Genomic DNA, 16,847 nt, shown 5'->3' on the forward strand with positions numbered 1-16,847 from the left:
TAGATGGTGGTGGCGGATGGCGGGTGGGTGGTGGCGGTGGTGAGTGGGTGGGTGACGGTGGCAGGTTGTAGGTGGTAGCGAGTGGGTGGTGATGGGTGGTGGGTGGTGGTGGCAAGTGGGTGGCGGGTGGGTGGTGGGTGATGGTGGTGGTGGTGGTGGTGGTAGGTGGTAGTGGCGGGTGGGTGGTAGTGGCGGGTGGGTGGTGGGTGGTGGTGGCAAGTGAATAGCGGGTGGGTGGTAGGTGATGGTGGTGGTGGTGGTAGGTGGTAGTGGCTGGTGGGTGGCAGGTGGCTGGTGGTGGTGGGTGACTGGTGGTGGCAGGTGGGTAGTGAGTGGTAGCGGCAAGTAGGTGGCGGGCGGTGGATAGTAGTGGTGGGTGGTGGCGGTTGGATGGCTGATGGGTGGTGGTGGTGGTGGTGGTGGGTAGTGGTGGTGGTGGTGGCGAGTGGGTGGCAGGTGGGTGGTGGTAGCGGGTGGTGGCTGGTGGTGGCAAGTGGGTGGTGAGTGGTGGTGGCAGGTGGTGGTGGCAGATGGGTGGTGGGTGGTGATGGCAGAAGACGGTGGTGGAAAATGGTGGCGGGTGGTGGCTAGTGTTGGGTGGTAAAAAAAAAAAAACTCAAAACTCAAAACGGAAACACATTTTTTGTGTTTTCATTTTTTGGCCAAATTTATAAACTGAGACCACTGATTTATAAATCAAAAATTTTACCAAACAAATTTTTATTTGAATTTTTTAAATTTTTGTAAATATAAACAAAAAACTGAAAACATAAGTATTACCAAACGACACCAAACTAACCTGAACAATCCAATAGTCCTCATAACTCCCAGACTCTCTCATGACTAATCAGCGCACTTTAATTCCCCATAACAATAACCCCCAAATCGCTCATGCTGGAAGTCGCTCATGAATAACCTCAGTTGGATTCACATAGGCCAATCTTCATGACCAAATCACCTATGGTTTTAGACCATAATCAGTCCCAAAACCCAATGTCTATATGGATTACAATAAGCCACTTAAAAACATAGCCCATAACCCAACCATTAGCAACCCACACTTTAGCTAGGGGAATTCTATTGACATCCAACAATGTTTAAGTAAGTATAATTTTTTAGTATATCTTATTAAATTATTTATAATTATAATTTATTTTCAGTACATCCTCTTTTTTTTTTTTTTAAATTACCCTTTTGAGGTACATCCAAACAAAATATATTAAAAAATTCAATTACTTTTGAAAATTCTTTCTTTTATTCAGATACATATAGAGAATATGACCAAGAACCCGACATCGGTGAAAGCGACATCGGCGAAGGAGGACGGCGAGGGTGAACTTCATGTTTGGACTTTCAAAATTCACTTTGTTCATCTATATATTGCCGAACAAAGTAAATTTATTCGGTTCTGAAAGTACGAACAATAATGATAAAAAAAAAGCTAAATATTTGCTTTTATGTAAGAAAAGCACAAAAATCAATTGTATTTTGATATTTATGTGAATACTTATCTCCTCTTTGATGGGTTTCTTCAAAAAATTATTTTGATTATTACTCTCATCTATTGCTTGATTTTATTCAAATTTTCTTCTATTTGTAAGTGATAATATAATTAAAAAAACAATGATATTAATGATAATGGTAAGTTTTGGTGTGGAAGATTGAAATTTTGGAGTGAGGAAGAAAAAGATAAATAAATAATTGAAACTTAGAAGAGAAAATGAAAATATTTGAATATGAAGAATACGTACAAGTGATTAGGGTATATCATAAGAAAAAATAATATTTTATTTTAAAATTTAATATGTGTTGTCTTTATTAATAAATTCACATTAAAATATAATAAAAATTTTAATCAAGCATACTAAATCATTTTTAGATTCAAATATAATGGATTTTTTTATAACCCAACATAGTTGCCCCCCCCCCCCCAACAAAGCCCATGCATGGTAGGCCCAACCTAAAGCTCCCATGAAAATTGGAGATTTTATTTACTCCCAAAAAATTAATCATCAATGCTTTTTATTAAATTGTTTAAATATATAATTTACTTTCCACACACCTTCTAGCTTTTTACAAATTACTTTAATAATATAATATTTTAATTTTATATTACACTCAAATAATAATCTTAATATAAAATCCATTCAAAAAAATTCTCTTTTTTTTGTTCTCAACCGCAACATCTTATTCTCACATTTCAATTATGTCATTATCTTCTCACTCTTTTCATTTTCAATTTTCTAAGAAGAAATACATTGAATCCAAGTTGAAGAAGGAAAAGGGCGAAACGAAAGTCGGTGTGGTTTGGTTTGGAAGTGGGTGCACTGGATCACCGTAGAATAGGTAAAATCCTCATGTTTTTCCATTCATTGCGTTTTCTTTTTTTTTTTCGTTCATTAGTTTGGGATAGTGGTTTTAGGTTTTTTAGCGCCATAATGTTTGATTTTACCCTTTGATGGATTGTTGTTCCACCGTCTAGTGTTAAACAAGATTGTTTTATTTAAATTTTTAAATATTTATTTTTATGTTAAAAAAATATATAAATTAAGAATTGCATTTTTAATATTTATGTGAATACCTACCTCATCTTTGATGGGTTGATCCAAAAATCAGTTTTAATTATTATTCTCATCCATTGATTTTGTTTAAATTTTATTCTATTTACAAGTAACTACATAATAAGAAATAATAATATTGATGACAACAGTAAATTTTGATAGGATGAATTGGGATTTTGAAGTAAGAAAGAATAAAAAAAAGAATAATTAAAATTTTAGAAGGAAGATGAAAAGACTTGATATAAAAAATACCTATAAGTGATTAGGATGTATTATGAGAAACAATATAATATTTTATTTTAAAATTTAATATGTATTACTCTTATTAATAAATTTATATCAAAATATAATAAAATTTTAACATTTTAACATTTTAATTAAGCATATTTATTATTTTTTAGTGCAAATAAAATCACCTTGAAAACACAGTTCGTACATCTAGTAATACACAGCACAGGTCGTGGCCCAGCAAAACGATTACCAAACTACAACAATAATCAACCATGGGCTAGTTAAAAAAAAAAAAAAAATCACCAACACCCATGTGCTTCTTGGGATCAAATAGGATGGTTTAACAAATTAAGTTCTTCACAGTTTGGCCTCACCAACCCATATTTAAACAAGCAAACAAATCTGTACATTATTGAAGGAAGACCCACGTGACACTCTACAAAACAGTTACTCTAAAGGACAAGTTTTCAAAGACAAAACCAGGCCATGGTTTATACCCCACTGTTTCTTGAACAAAACCATGGGCCAACAACATAACCGGTTTTGTTCCACAAACTTTAATTCAGCAATATTAGGAATGGAGATTGATCAATAAATCTTATATTTTAGATTTATAATTTACATAATTTTATTTTATTTTTTTATGATCCATTTAGTCCTTTTAGATATATAATGACTCATTTGTCCGTCACATTGGAGTGTCACAATTGGAAAAAAGTATTCTAAAGAGTTTTTTAGTATCATATCATACCCGTCACGTTAGAGTGTCGCATTTGAAAAAAATATATTAAAGAATTTTTAATTTTTCTAAAGTGTCACATCATCCTGCCACGTTGGAGTGTCATATATCATGTTTGGAAAAAGTACACTAACTAATTTTTAATTGTTTTTAGAATATCACATCATACCCGCCACATTTAAGAAAAATACACTAAAGAGTTTTTATTTTTTTGAAGTGTCACATCATACTTGTCATGTTGTCAAATTTGAAAAAAGTGTATTAAAGAGTTTTTTTTTTTTTTGGAATAAAAGTTTCAAAGTGTCACGTCATACCCGCCAACATTTAGAAAAAGTACACTAAGAAATTTTTAATTCTTTGGGAGTGTCACATCATTGGAGTGTCACGTTAATACCGGCCACATTGGAGTATCACGTCATACATATCACATTAATAAAAATGTATCACTGTGTACCAAAATACTACCAAAATCAAAAATAGGACTACACAGAAATAAACTCTCCACTAATAGGACTTGACAGATCAATAGAAAAAATTTGGAACTAATTGGAGTTCTTGTTTATGAGATGGGATTTATTGGTAAATATCCCTATTACGAACTCAAATCTAATAATTTATAAATTATTTAGAATTATTGTTTTATGATTCAGATTTAGGTGGCATTTGATAAAGTTGAAATTTGAAAATTGAAGACTGAAAATTAAGTACTAAAACTTGAATGCTGAATTTTTTAAGTTGAAAAGCTGTTCGATAAAAATTAAAGTGCTGAATTAAAAATAAATTATTTGATATGTATAAGATTAAATTTGAAATTTATTATTTTTAATTTTTATATTGTGATGGTGGTGGTGATGGTGGTGTGACATAGTGGTAGTGGTGGTAGTGATAGTGGTGGCGGCAGCGTAGTGGTGGTGGTAGCGATGATAATAGTAATAAAATAATGGTGATGTTCGTGACAATAATGACAATGGTGATGAAGGTGATAGTAGTAGCGGTGGTGGTTGCGACGGCATGATGGCAGTGGTGGTAGTGGTAGTGGTAGCAGTGACATGGTGGTGGTGGTGGTGGTGGCGATAGTGGTGGTGACATGATGGTGGTGGTTGTGATGGCAATGGCAGTGGCAGTGGCATTTTGGTAGTGGTAGTGGTAGTGGTAGTGGTAGTAGTAGTGGTAGCGATAGCGAGGGCATGATGGTGGTGGTAGTAGTGGTAGCGGTAGTGGTAATGAGTTTATAATTGTTTATATCAATATTTATGTTCAATATTTATAAATTCAGTCAGAATTAAGTAAATTTTATATGACTTAAATTTTTCTTAAGTTTTAACCTACATTTTAAGAGGCACTTAAATTTTTAAGTGATATCAATTATGGTTATCAAACGAGCTTAATTGATTATCACTTAATCAATTCAGTTTTAAGTGTTGAATCATGTTATCAAACACCCCCTATGTAACGCCCCCATTTTCATGCCCAAATGGCAATACAATAGTCATGGGCATTTAAAGCAAAACTGATAATAAATCTCCATACTTGCATTACATGATATAAATAGTCTTCATGTAATAATATAATTAATCCAAGAACAATTAATTAAACAACAAATAACCCCAAGGGTTTACAAGTTTCCAAGGCTTGAGCCTGGTTACACAAAACGGTTATTCAAACCCACACATACAAAGCCCTTGGCTTACAATCAGAGGCACAGTAAATGAGCACATTATGCTCTCTACACACACTTCCACGCCTTCAGTTAGGCGGAAACACCACGTCTTTTCCTGCACAAAAATCCCGTAGGGTGAGTATAAAGCCTAGTAGGAAATTCTTAACAAAGTATATACATTTTATACAAGTCTCAAAAGATGAAATGCACGTGCCATGCTATGCCCTTTTTGAACGTAAAACACACCTTCATTTTTTCAAAAACCATCATTCTCAATGATGTCATACAATTTCAATTGTTCAAAACTTAACAATTTATTTCAAGAGCAGTAAATACGTCTCTGGTAATCCCTAGGCTGGTGTCTGCAAGTAGACTATACGAATATTACCAAATTGACATTTTTACCGGTATTAACCGGAAGGCTCGACACCTATCCGTGCGGATTTTTTGATCTTTCACCTCGGACCGGTAGGCCAACTTATTCTACACCACCTATCTAGACTTACCAACATATTTACCCCAAAACTATTTCATGAAAACTTATTTCTCAACATTCTTTTTTCAATGCAAGTTTTCAAATCAACCTTCAAAGTCTAATATAATAAAATGAAATGATATGCCAATTTCACAAGATGAACATAAATACTTTTATTCCAATTCATCATCCAAAGAATAACACAATTTCCTCTTCTCAAATATTCTCAATAGTTTAGTCATTTCAAGACTATATCAACATTCTGAATAACCATTTCTAAAATGAACAACAATTCTCATAATCCACAAAATTAATCATTTATACAAATATAAATAAGAAATTTTATAAACATTATTTATTTTGGCACACAAAATTAAATATAACAATATTATCTATGGATTTGCAATCTCTTTTAAAATGTCCAATTTCTAGGTTTTCTCACCAAACTACATAGCTCAAATCTTTTGACAGAAAACTCTCGAAAATCATCTTTTCTTCAATCAACAAAGATCAAAACCCATGAGATTATTTTAAAAGAACAAGAGACAAACCCACTTTCAAAATCGCTCAACTTCTTAAATCAAAATAAATTTTCAGAAGCTATCAAAGGGTGATTTCGAAAAACCATCTAGATCTTGCAAAAAAATATATATATAACTCAAAGAAAATCCCTACCTCAAGTTAGAAGAGGAAACAAGCCAAAAATCCAATTTTTCGATTTTTGCCAGATTTTGATCTCCACCGATCAAAATGTTGCTCTCACCAAGCTCCTCACTTTCGCTTAGCGTTGGGATTGTTGAAGAATTTAATAACAAATGGCTAATTGCTAGGGTCATTGTTAAAGAGAGTCACAATAGGGGTACTTGCTTCTTCAACAAACTCCTCAAGAGCATCCACATTAAAATCCTGGAAATCAACAACAAACTCATCAAATGGCTTGAACAACCTGACTATAGGACCAGTCACTGATGATTCCCTACGAGGCAGGAGTTTTGCATCCAATGTGTGACCAAACTCATAGTCAGACCGCAATTTCTTAGTAAGAGCTGTAAAGTTCTCAAACTTCTCTCCAGAGAATTCTAGAAACACCCCAACGACAATAATCTTTTCGCCATCAATAAGAGCATTAGCATCTTCTGCAGATTTTATTTCAGCAGACGCAGGGCCTGTAAGGCCCCGGTGTCTCACATCGGGAATGGAGGGGGAGTTCCTGGGCTATAAAAGTAAAAACCTAGACCCTTATATAGCATCGAGGCCTTTTCCCGGGTGGTGAAATCCCTAATAGAACTCCACAGTTAAGCGTGCTTAGGCTGGAGTAGTTCTGGGATGGGTGACCCACTGGGAAGAATAAATCCGTGCGGGCGTGGCCCAAAGCGGACAATATCGATGACGTGTGAAGGGTCGGGGCGTTACAAATGGTATCAGAGCCGACTCTTTGGAGTACCGAATGTGGGCCCCTGGCGTCTCTCGGTGCATGTGGGCAGGCTTGCGAGCTGGCAGGCTACTGCACGGGGACGTGCAGCCTTATGGGGGGTGGATTGTAAGGCCCCGGTGTCTCACATCGGGAATGGAGGGGGAGTTCCTGGGCTATAAAAGTAAAAACCTAGACCCTTATATAGCATCGAGGCCTTTTTCCGGGTGGTGAAATCCCTAATAGAACTCCACAGTTAAGCGTGCTTAGGCTGGAGCAGTTCTGGGATAGGTGACCCACTGGGAAAAATAAATCCGTGCGGGCGTGGCCCAAAGCGGACAATATCGATGACGTGTGAAGGGTCGGGGCGTTACAGGGCCACTTTGCTTCTTTAAATAAGCAACAATACCTTCAGCATCCCGAGGTCCTTTGTATTCTTGAATATGCTTCCTTCCATTTCTCAAGATCTTAATTGTGGGGAAACCACTAATCTCAAATTCACTTATAAGTCCCTTGTTCGTTTCAACACTGGCATCAATTTTTGCTGGAGTGACTAGAGGATCGTGACTACTGAGTACAGATGCAGCTTTCTTATACTCTGCAGCAAGCTTCTTGCAGTGGCCACACCATGGAGCGTAGAACTCGACGATGATGAAATCGTGCTTGTTAACAGTCTCGTAAAAGTTAGAGTGATCTAGATTCAGAACGAACTCTTTCGACTCTGAGTCCTCGGTTTCAGAAGCAGATGTGTACTCGGTTTCAGAAGCAGATGTCCCTACGATGAGAGAGAGAATGAAGACAAACATGCATATCCATAACCTAGATGCCATTGCTGCTAAGCTTTCTCTCTCTAAAAATCCCCTTCTCTTTCTCACCGAGAACATTCTGAGTTCGAGTGGCTCTAATGATGATCTCAGTGCGTATTGGAGTGACCCTGACCTCGACTTCGGAGTACCCATCCTCTGCTAGCTCTCTCTTCAATACCTCATTCAGCTCCGCAAAGAACACTCCATCAGCTACGAACTTTCTCTTCTTGCTCATCTAAGCTGCCGTGCTTAGAAATTGGGCGCCCATGAGGCTTGACCCTTCTTTGAACCTTTTGAACCTTATCCAAATAAGTTTGAATTTGAATTCAAAACCTATTTGGATAACCACTCAAGATATCTATATCTATCATATCAACTATAATTGATATGGATAGATATCTTATATATCCTATATAATATGGGATATGGGTGATTAAGAGAAGAATAACGTATGTCATATGTTTTTCCCATATACTAAGTCTCTCACCCATATACTGACTCTCTCCCAAAAAACAACGATCAAGAGCCATTTTGCACTGTGACTTGTGTGGGTGATATTCGTCTGTAATATCACTCCATTGCTGGGTTGATTGATCAAATTTAGATAGCACAAGATTTACCAACGAGGTTCTATCATCTAAAAGTATGATTTAAATATTTTTTCCGCTGCGTTATAATGCTTTCTGATTTACATTGGTATCAGAGCCTATATGGGTATTTTCGTGCTTATTTTTATGCGATAAAATATGTGTATAATTTTATACAAATATACATACACATTATATGCATGAAAATTAGATTGACAGTGTGATACATCTCATTTTTATATCCATTAAATGTCATTTTTGAGACCATAAATGTATTTATTTTGGAAAATGGAGTCTGACAGTACAAAAATCGAGCCAGAAAACAACTTGGAAGGCGGAGTGTGGGCCTCACGCGCCACCTAACGCCGTGGGAGGCTTCCACGCGCTGCCACGCCCTTTCACGCGCCTCCACGCGCCAAACCCGATTCAAACACGCTTCCACGCGCCGTGCGCTGAGCCGCGTGTGAGCCGCTCCCTAAGCCGCGTGTGAGCCGCCGCCGAGCCGTCTCTGAGCCGCCGCTGAGCCGCGTGCTGAGCCATGCCGTTTTTCCTCCGCGGCTTAGCTGGCTTGGCTGCTGGTACTAAGGCGCTGTTTGTTCTGTTTTGAATTTTGAATCGCGTTAAATGGTCATAATTAATTCGTTATAGCTTCGTTTTAAGCATAGTTGGTATTGTTAGATTCAGAATTATATTTTCTATCTTTTGTAAAATTTTCAAAATTTTATGAAAATAAAAAATATTTTTCCTGAAATAATAATTCATTATTTCTGCTTTAAAATGCATCTAGTGTTGCATGATAAATTTTCTGAGGCTGAATTTTTTATTGTAGACTATTGTTGTAGTTTACTATTTACTCGTATGGTTATTGCATTTTATCAGATTCTGGAATATTTATTTCTAATTTTATGTGTGTTTATTAGTTATTTAAAATTCCAGAAAATACCAGAAAATTTCAGAAGTGATATACTTTCTGTTATGGCATAATTTGAATATTAAATACAGCATATTATTATTTTTTGCCTAGAGTTTCTAATATGTTGTAATTAGAATAGCATGATCAATTGTTATTTGTTTAAATTCCATTATTAATTGTGACATAGCATGAGTTGATTGTGAATCTACATTATGATGCTATTGTATGGAATTAGAATATTTTATCATGCTTTTAGACATGCCATAGTTAGTGGGAGGTTGTTCGGTTGAGAGAAATCTTTGTAGATTTACTCCCGAAAATCAATATTTTGCGCATAAATTAAATTGAATTTTAAATAATTGTCACCTGTGGCGCAAGAGATGATTACGAGCATAGCGGATTTTCAATCTTGCGACTTGTGTAATATTGTCACTATTTAATTTAGATTTTTGCAGCAAAATTATATTATGCTAATCAAATTAATCCCAATACGAATTTCTCTCTATATTGATTTAGCTTATGGAAGTTAATTTGGTTGATCTAGACTTAGTAGAGATGTTCAAATGTGAACAATCTAATCCCATTCTTTAGATGAGCAAAAGTCTTGGAGACTTTTGGTCAAATCTTAATTGAGCCAAAGTAAGGAAACATGACTCAAAGTCGTCGTGTTTTTGTTGCCTTGTTTGGCATAATAAAAACTAATGTGTGCGCTATGGTTAATGGCACGTTACGTAGTTTTGGTTGGCGAGTTTTGGAGTTATGAAATTAGTAAGCCCTCAATAGATCTGTATATGATCTTAACTAATGAGCTGCGTGGATTGACTTTGTAATTTGACTTGTAAATAATGTTACATCATTGGATAAAGTAGCATTCAAGAGTCACGTCATCCAAGAAATGCAAGCTTAAATAAATTAGTCATTAAGTGTAAGACGAGTAACTAGTATGAGCAGTGTTTTGCTCTCTACCCAATTATTGGGAGTGGATGGAGCAAAATTTCATGCACTATAATAGTGTGCGTTGAAATATCACATGAAGTTAAAAGATTAGCGCTTAGAAGCTGCAAAATCTATTAACACTAAGTGAAAAGATTAGCGCTTAGAAGCTGCAAAATCTATTAACACTAAGTGAAAAGATTAGCACTTAGTGGCTGCAAAATCTATTAGCATTGCCAACTTATCTAAGTCTGGACACTTACTGTTTCCACACTTGAGTGTGAGACATGAGGAGGGGCTTCTTTGTATGATTTCTTAGCTAGGCTAACGTTTTTTGAATAACGTTTACCACTAAGCGCAAACGTTGTAGTATAGTAATGAAAAGGTCAAGGCCGACAAGGTTGTTATGACTCTAAGAATTTGACGCATGGCTCGTGAAAGCATTGTGTTGAATTAGACTCTTTAGCCTAATTCGCGCTTAAGTTCCTTCAGGAGCTGTCACAATTGATAGCTTATTCTCTCCTTCTTGTGGATAGTAGAATTAATTACAAGTAACTATGAAGCGAAAAATAGATATGGCAAGAGGAGTATCATCATCTTTCAACTAGATGCATTAAAGTGTATAGAGAATAAAATTGACTTAAAGGTGCAGGGGATTAGCACTTACTAGTTAAATTTGCGACTTAGGCGCAGTTGATATCTCCATGACATCCTTTTATGATCTAGTGAATATGAATTAGTCGTGAGTCATTACCTAGTTGGGCATAAACCTTTAAAACTTGTCTTCGAGAACTCACACATTAGGATGATTGAAATTAGTTTATAACATTGGTCATGAACCGGTGGCTTATTATACTTAATCACATTAATGAGAAGATGAATGGAAGTTTTGAGTAGGCCCTCTTGGGCCCCACTCGCTTGTGACATCTTGCTCTCATATGAATGTGTAACTTTGTTCGCAATGGTTGCGCATAAGTAAGTAGGAAAGCCGTAGAAGGTCATTTGTATTGGCGCATTTAGTCCACTATGATATTTGTGACTAGATATGTGTAAGGGCATGATAGCTAAGTCTCAATCTCGACACATTTATAGATTACGATACACATCTGAGTCAAGACTATTTGATCTCCCATAAGTCAAAAGTTTTGAGATGATTTTTGACATAGCACATATGAGGTTGAGATCAATTAGATAACAACTTTCGTGTTTGTAGTTTTGACCAAGGTGGCGAGTATCTATTTGAGTTATTTTAGAAAACTCTGTGAAGAGAAATGGATGCTTAGAAAATTGATTATTCCTAATACTCAACAACACAATGGTGTAGTAGAGATAAGGAATTAAGTATTGTTAATGTTAGGTGGATGATGGCGCCAAATGTTTCCCAATTGGGAATTGCACTTTAGTTTGTTGCCTATATCCCTAACTAAGTGCCCTTCATATCAGATTTTACACTCCATTTAAGTAATGGGTTAGTAGAGAGCCATTTGTGGGCGAACTGTAACCATCAAAGCAGCTTATCCTTATTTTACTTCTCATAAGGTTGCGAAGTTAAGACCTAGGGTTCTATAGCGCATTATTGTATGCTGTCTTGTAAACACATAGGGTCACGTGGTGCATTATTGTATGTTGTCATGTAAACCCTCCGGGTCATGTGCATATAGGTAAGCAGCTTTGTAGGAGTGCAACTAAGTCACATAAAGTTTTCTTAGTAAAGGTGACGTGAATAGAGTTTTTGGAACTCTATAAGATAGAGAATTCGAAGCATAGCGCCCTATGTAGCCTAGTTGAGAATGGAAAGAAATTTCCAATATCCTAGGGACAATGGGAGTGATGTGCCTACTAATGGATTACTCCATATTCTTAGTTGCGTGGTAGCAAATGTGAAAATTTTCCACGTCATCACTGGGTGATTGAAAAGGAAACATTCATGATTGCTCCGCAAGATAATAAAGAGCCTAGGATAATGCCAAAGGCTCTAGTCCCCTGTTTTTAGAAAGTGGATTAATGTTGTGCAGTTTAAGACAAAGTCTTTGAGGATTAACCATTTCTATAATTTGGTTAACTTTCCATTATGACGCGAAACTGTTTAAAGTTATGCGTAATTTGGATAGTCATTGTTGAGGCATAAGGCTCGTTAGATACCGAAAAGTCACACCATTGAGGAAAGTGTAGGCCATGAGAAGACTTCCTCCTATGGAGTGAGGTTATTTTGACTTAGGCTATGATTGACATAAGTTCGGAACATTGATTTGTGGACATTGTGACCCAACTTTCTCGTTAAAGAATTGGATAAGTAGATCTGTAAGGATTTACCTTCTGCTTTTATGGTGAAAAGTTAGGAGCGCAAAAAGGTTGCTAGTTCCAATAAATCTTTTACAGCCTAAAACAGTTATCCAAATAGTGGTTCTTAGATTTCGTCAAGCCATGATAGGCCAACGATGATCGATGAAGACCACTAAGGCATGATCAATGGTCCAAAAGAAGTTTTTCCTTACTTAGTCATTATAAGCCAAGTATTTACAAGGTTGTCGCCACCTAGGGTGGGCAGTCCTCTATTTTAGATATGATGGACATGGGTGATGTAATTTATATGCTCGGATGTATAATCCTTAGGGATTGTTTTGGGAAAATTCTTGGTTTGTCTTCGATGATTTACATAAGGAATATCCTAGAATGATTCTAGATGCAAAATTACAAATCCATTGGCTTACCTATTGGTAAAAGCCAAAGCCTTAGCTATTGAGTGAATCCTCGGATTGTCTTTGGGAGAAACAGATGACCTATATTCCTTGATTTTTTGTTGTTATGGGAGCCTGAAGTACGCTATGTGGGCGTATTTGGCATGATAAGTGTTATCTCTGGTAAATGGTCAACTGGGTTGTTTAGACATTGACCTTGCTCATTAGACTGTGGATAGAATGCTTTACTAGTAGTATATAAATTTGCCCCTTGTAAGATTCAATGCGCTAGTTGGGCGCATCCAGAATGAACGCAAATTGGTCACCAAAATATCTTTAGAGAGGTAATTGCGCAAGAGGTAGTGATCTTGAACCACTTCATGTGAGGCGCAAATGGTGGATTCCGTTGTATATGCTTATCGCAAGAGGTGCTGATAAGGCTTATACTTGGAATCTAGAATTGCGTAGACTGTGGTTGTGGTTTTTTAAAATTGATCACTTATTTGTTATGAGATGATGGGATGTTGACACTATTATGGTTTGTGTCATAATGATTAGTAAATGATGATGTCAGCAGACAAGATTGGCTCACTCACACAAGCAATCGCCTTTGGCGCTTGGGAGCGAGCAAGGATAAGACTAGTGGTTTATTTTTATTTGGAGCCAAGAAGGGCTTAAATTATCCACTATGTATGTCGCCTTGGTTACAACCAAGATGAGGTCGTGTTAAGGACCAAACATGGATGTTAGTACCCACTTTCCATGTTGTGCTTGTTATGATTAGCCAGATGCGAGATCTCATTTGGCGCTTGGAAGGCGAGCAAATAGAGAATTCGGGTTAGGCGCTAGAAAGCAACTAGACTAATATCTGTACGGTGTATCGAGTATGACGTCACTCTTTTGGAAGAGTTACTCCACCGTAGCATGTATTCATACTATATATGCTTGGCGACCGAGTAATGAGGTGAGAGAATGGATCCCTGTTTCCTCACCATGTGAGTCTTACATGTCATTATTAATATGACTTTCATTTATGTACCCTTTTGTGACTTTTGACTATGTCATAAGGTAAGGGGTTGATGTTCTGCTACTTTGGTATGTTGCCTGCGGTCATGTATGATTCGGTCTTAAGGGACATCACTGGAAAAGCGGTCAATCCTAAACTAAATGACATGAGGGCAAAGGGAAGATCATCTAGTATTACACCACTGTTGTATATTCATTGCCGGCAACTCCCATCGCTCTGTATGAGAGGTGGATTGAGTGTGAATATATTGCAAGAATTAAGAGGGTCAAACATGTTCTTTTTGAGGGATTAGAGATGTTTTTTTGGACCGGTGTAATTAGATGGGTCTAGGGTATATGAGACACTATTTTTGTTCCTTTTGGGTTGATGTCTCTATGCTGGCTCATTTTGAGTTTCTAGTATAGAGCTCCCACATACATGTGTTCTCAGCAGTCGCACGGTGCATTGGCTAGTATGAGATTGCTTATTTTTGGGGAGATTAAGATAGAGATGTGGCAGTGTCATGCCAACTTATGTGCGAGTGGGAGATGTTAGAAATTGGGCACCCATGAGGCGTGACCCTTCTTTGAACCTTATCCAAATAAGTTTGAATTTGAATTCAAAACCTATTTGGATAACCACTCAAGATATCTATATCTATCATATCAACTGATATAGATAGATGATATAGATATCTTATATATCTGATATAACTGATATGAATAGATATCTTATATATCCAATATAATATGGGATATGGGTGATTAAGAGAAGAATAACGTATGTCATATGTTTTTCCCATATACTGAGTCTCTCACCCATATACTGACTCTCTCCCAAAATACAACGATCAAGAGCCATTTTGCACTGTGACTTGTGTGGGTGATATTCATCTGTAATATCACTCCATTGCTGGGTTAATTGATCAGATTCAGATAGCACGTGATTTACCCACGAGGTTCTATCATCTAAAGGTATGATTTAAATATTTTTTCCGCTGCGTTATAATGCTTTCTGATTTACAGTTGGCTCTCTGTGAACTTGTTAGCTCTAAGCTTCACATCCTCTTCCTTACTCTCCATTGAGAAACTCGGGATCTACTAATCTGAGGCTCTCTTTGGGGTTCCCTCTCAACCCATAAACCAGAGTTTTCGCTTCACTCTCCTCTCTCACTTGTTCTTCTTCTGAAGAAGAAGACACAGATGAAGTTGACTCAGTAGGCTCACTGAGTTGTTATGGCTTTTGGATCTTTTAAAACATATGTGACCTGATCTCTTCTCCCTAAAAAAAAATATTTCTTTACACTCTGTATCTCTCACCACTGAAAACATCATCATATTCCACCCCTTTTGACCCCACTCCAGCATTTTTTTTTTTAATAGCCCCACACCAACACTCACTTATCTCTTATATTTTATTTTATTTTTCTTAAACACTTTCCCACCGAAAGTGAGCAAGTCCCCTTCAAATAATTTTCCACCACATTTTTATTTTATTTGGGTCTTTACACTCTATTTTGTACATGAATCTTACACTACACAAATTCAATATCCACCACACAATCTCTCACCCTAAAAAATCTAGGTGGTTAAATCTAGAACTCAGACTTTTTCAATCCAATAATGCTACAGACCTAAACATAAAAACTCAGAATTATCCAAAATTTTACATTAATGGCTCAGATTCATTTCATATATAAACCCCCACATACATTCACTTTACCCAAAATAATCTTGACAGGGAAAATTATTAGGCACTCTCAAAGTACTACGTAAACATACTCCCTCACCACCTCATATTCCTCAATTACCAATACAAATAATTAATGCCCCAATGTCTCCATCAATCATACTACCATACAGTATCACGTGACCATACTCACGAACTACTGAATAATCACCCTGTAACAAGGTCAACTCTAACTTTTTTGAGACACAAAGTGAACTTTCAACATAGGACCTTTCAACATAGTATACATTACAATAAGAAAAATGATTAAAATAATCTAAACTAAAGTATCAATAAAAAATGAACAAACTATAACAAAAATCACTTAAACATCATTCTTCTTGTATTTTTAGCTATAAAATTACTAATCTAGTTCGCATAATCCAACTTATAAGGCAAATCATTTTCGATGGATAAAATTGCTAATCCATTTAATATTTCATTTAACATAGTTGAGCAAAGATAAGATTTTTTTTTTTATAAATAAAATTTATTGAGAAAAAGTATCCAGAAGATGCTAAAGAATATAAAAATTTTAATTTGAAAATAACAACTGTATGTAGTATAATCAATCGTATTTTATATATAATCTATACATTTAAAAAATAACCATTCAATAATTTCGAAGAATTCACCACATCAGTAAGTTTTTTGGTTTCTTTCGATAAAAAGCAACTATCTATTAGTTTTAATAATTTACCACATCAACCATCTATTAGTTTTAAATCATAACTGAATTTTGTTGAAAATCGTTAAATTCTAGTAAGATTTTTTTTTTATAAGCTAACATAATAGTTAACAAAATTTTAAAACTTTTTTTTAATCAAATTTTCGGAACCTAAAGCGGCGACTTTGCCAACTTAGAGCATCTCCAATGTTAATTATCAGAATAGCATTGTCAAAACTATAATTTAGTATGCTACAGTAGTAAAATATCAAATTATACTAATGGTACTCTAATAGTGCAATGCCATTTTGGCATATTCCCAATCAACTTTCCTCCCTATTTTTAAGGTGGTGTTTGGATTTAATTTTTTGAGTGATTTTTTTTCTTTTTTCTTTTTCTTTTTGTCTTTTATGATCTTTTTATAATTCTTTCTAAAAAAAAAAAAAAAAAAA

The 16,847-nt window shown here is 35.9% G+C and overlaps 1 pseudogene; it reads right to left on the minus strand.

Annotated features, from left to right (window-relative positions):
• Window positions 1-6,437: 6,437 nt before the first annotated feature.
• LOC114274012 (protein disulfide-isomerase pseudogene) lies at window positions 6,438-7,946 on the minus strand (annotated as a pseudogene).
• Window positions 7,947-16,847: the final 8,901 nt, after the last annotated feature.

The sequence above is a fragment of the Camellia sinensis genome, chromosome 2 (assembly GCF_055761805.1).
Source record: "Camellia sinensis isolate YWXY chromosome 2, ASM5576180v1, whole genome shotgun sequence".
In the NCBI taxonomy this organism is placed as follows: domain Eukaryota; kingdom Viridiplantae; phylum Streptophyta; class Magnoliopsida; order Ericales; family Theaceae; genus Camellia; species Camellia sinensis.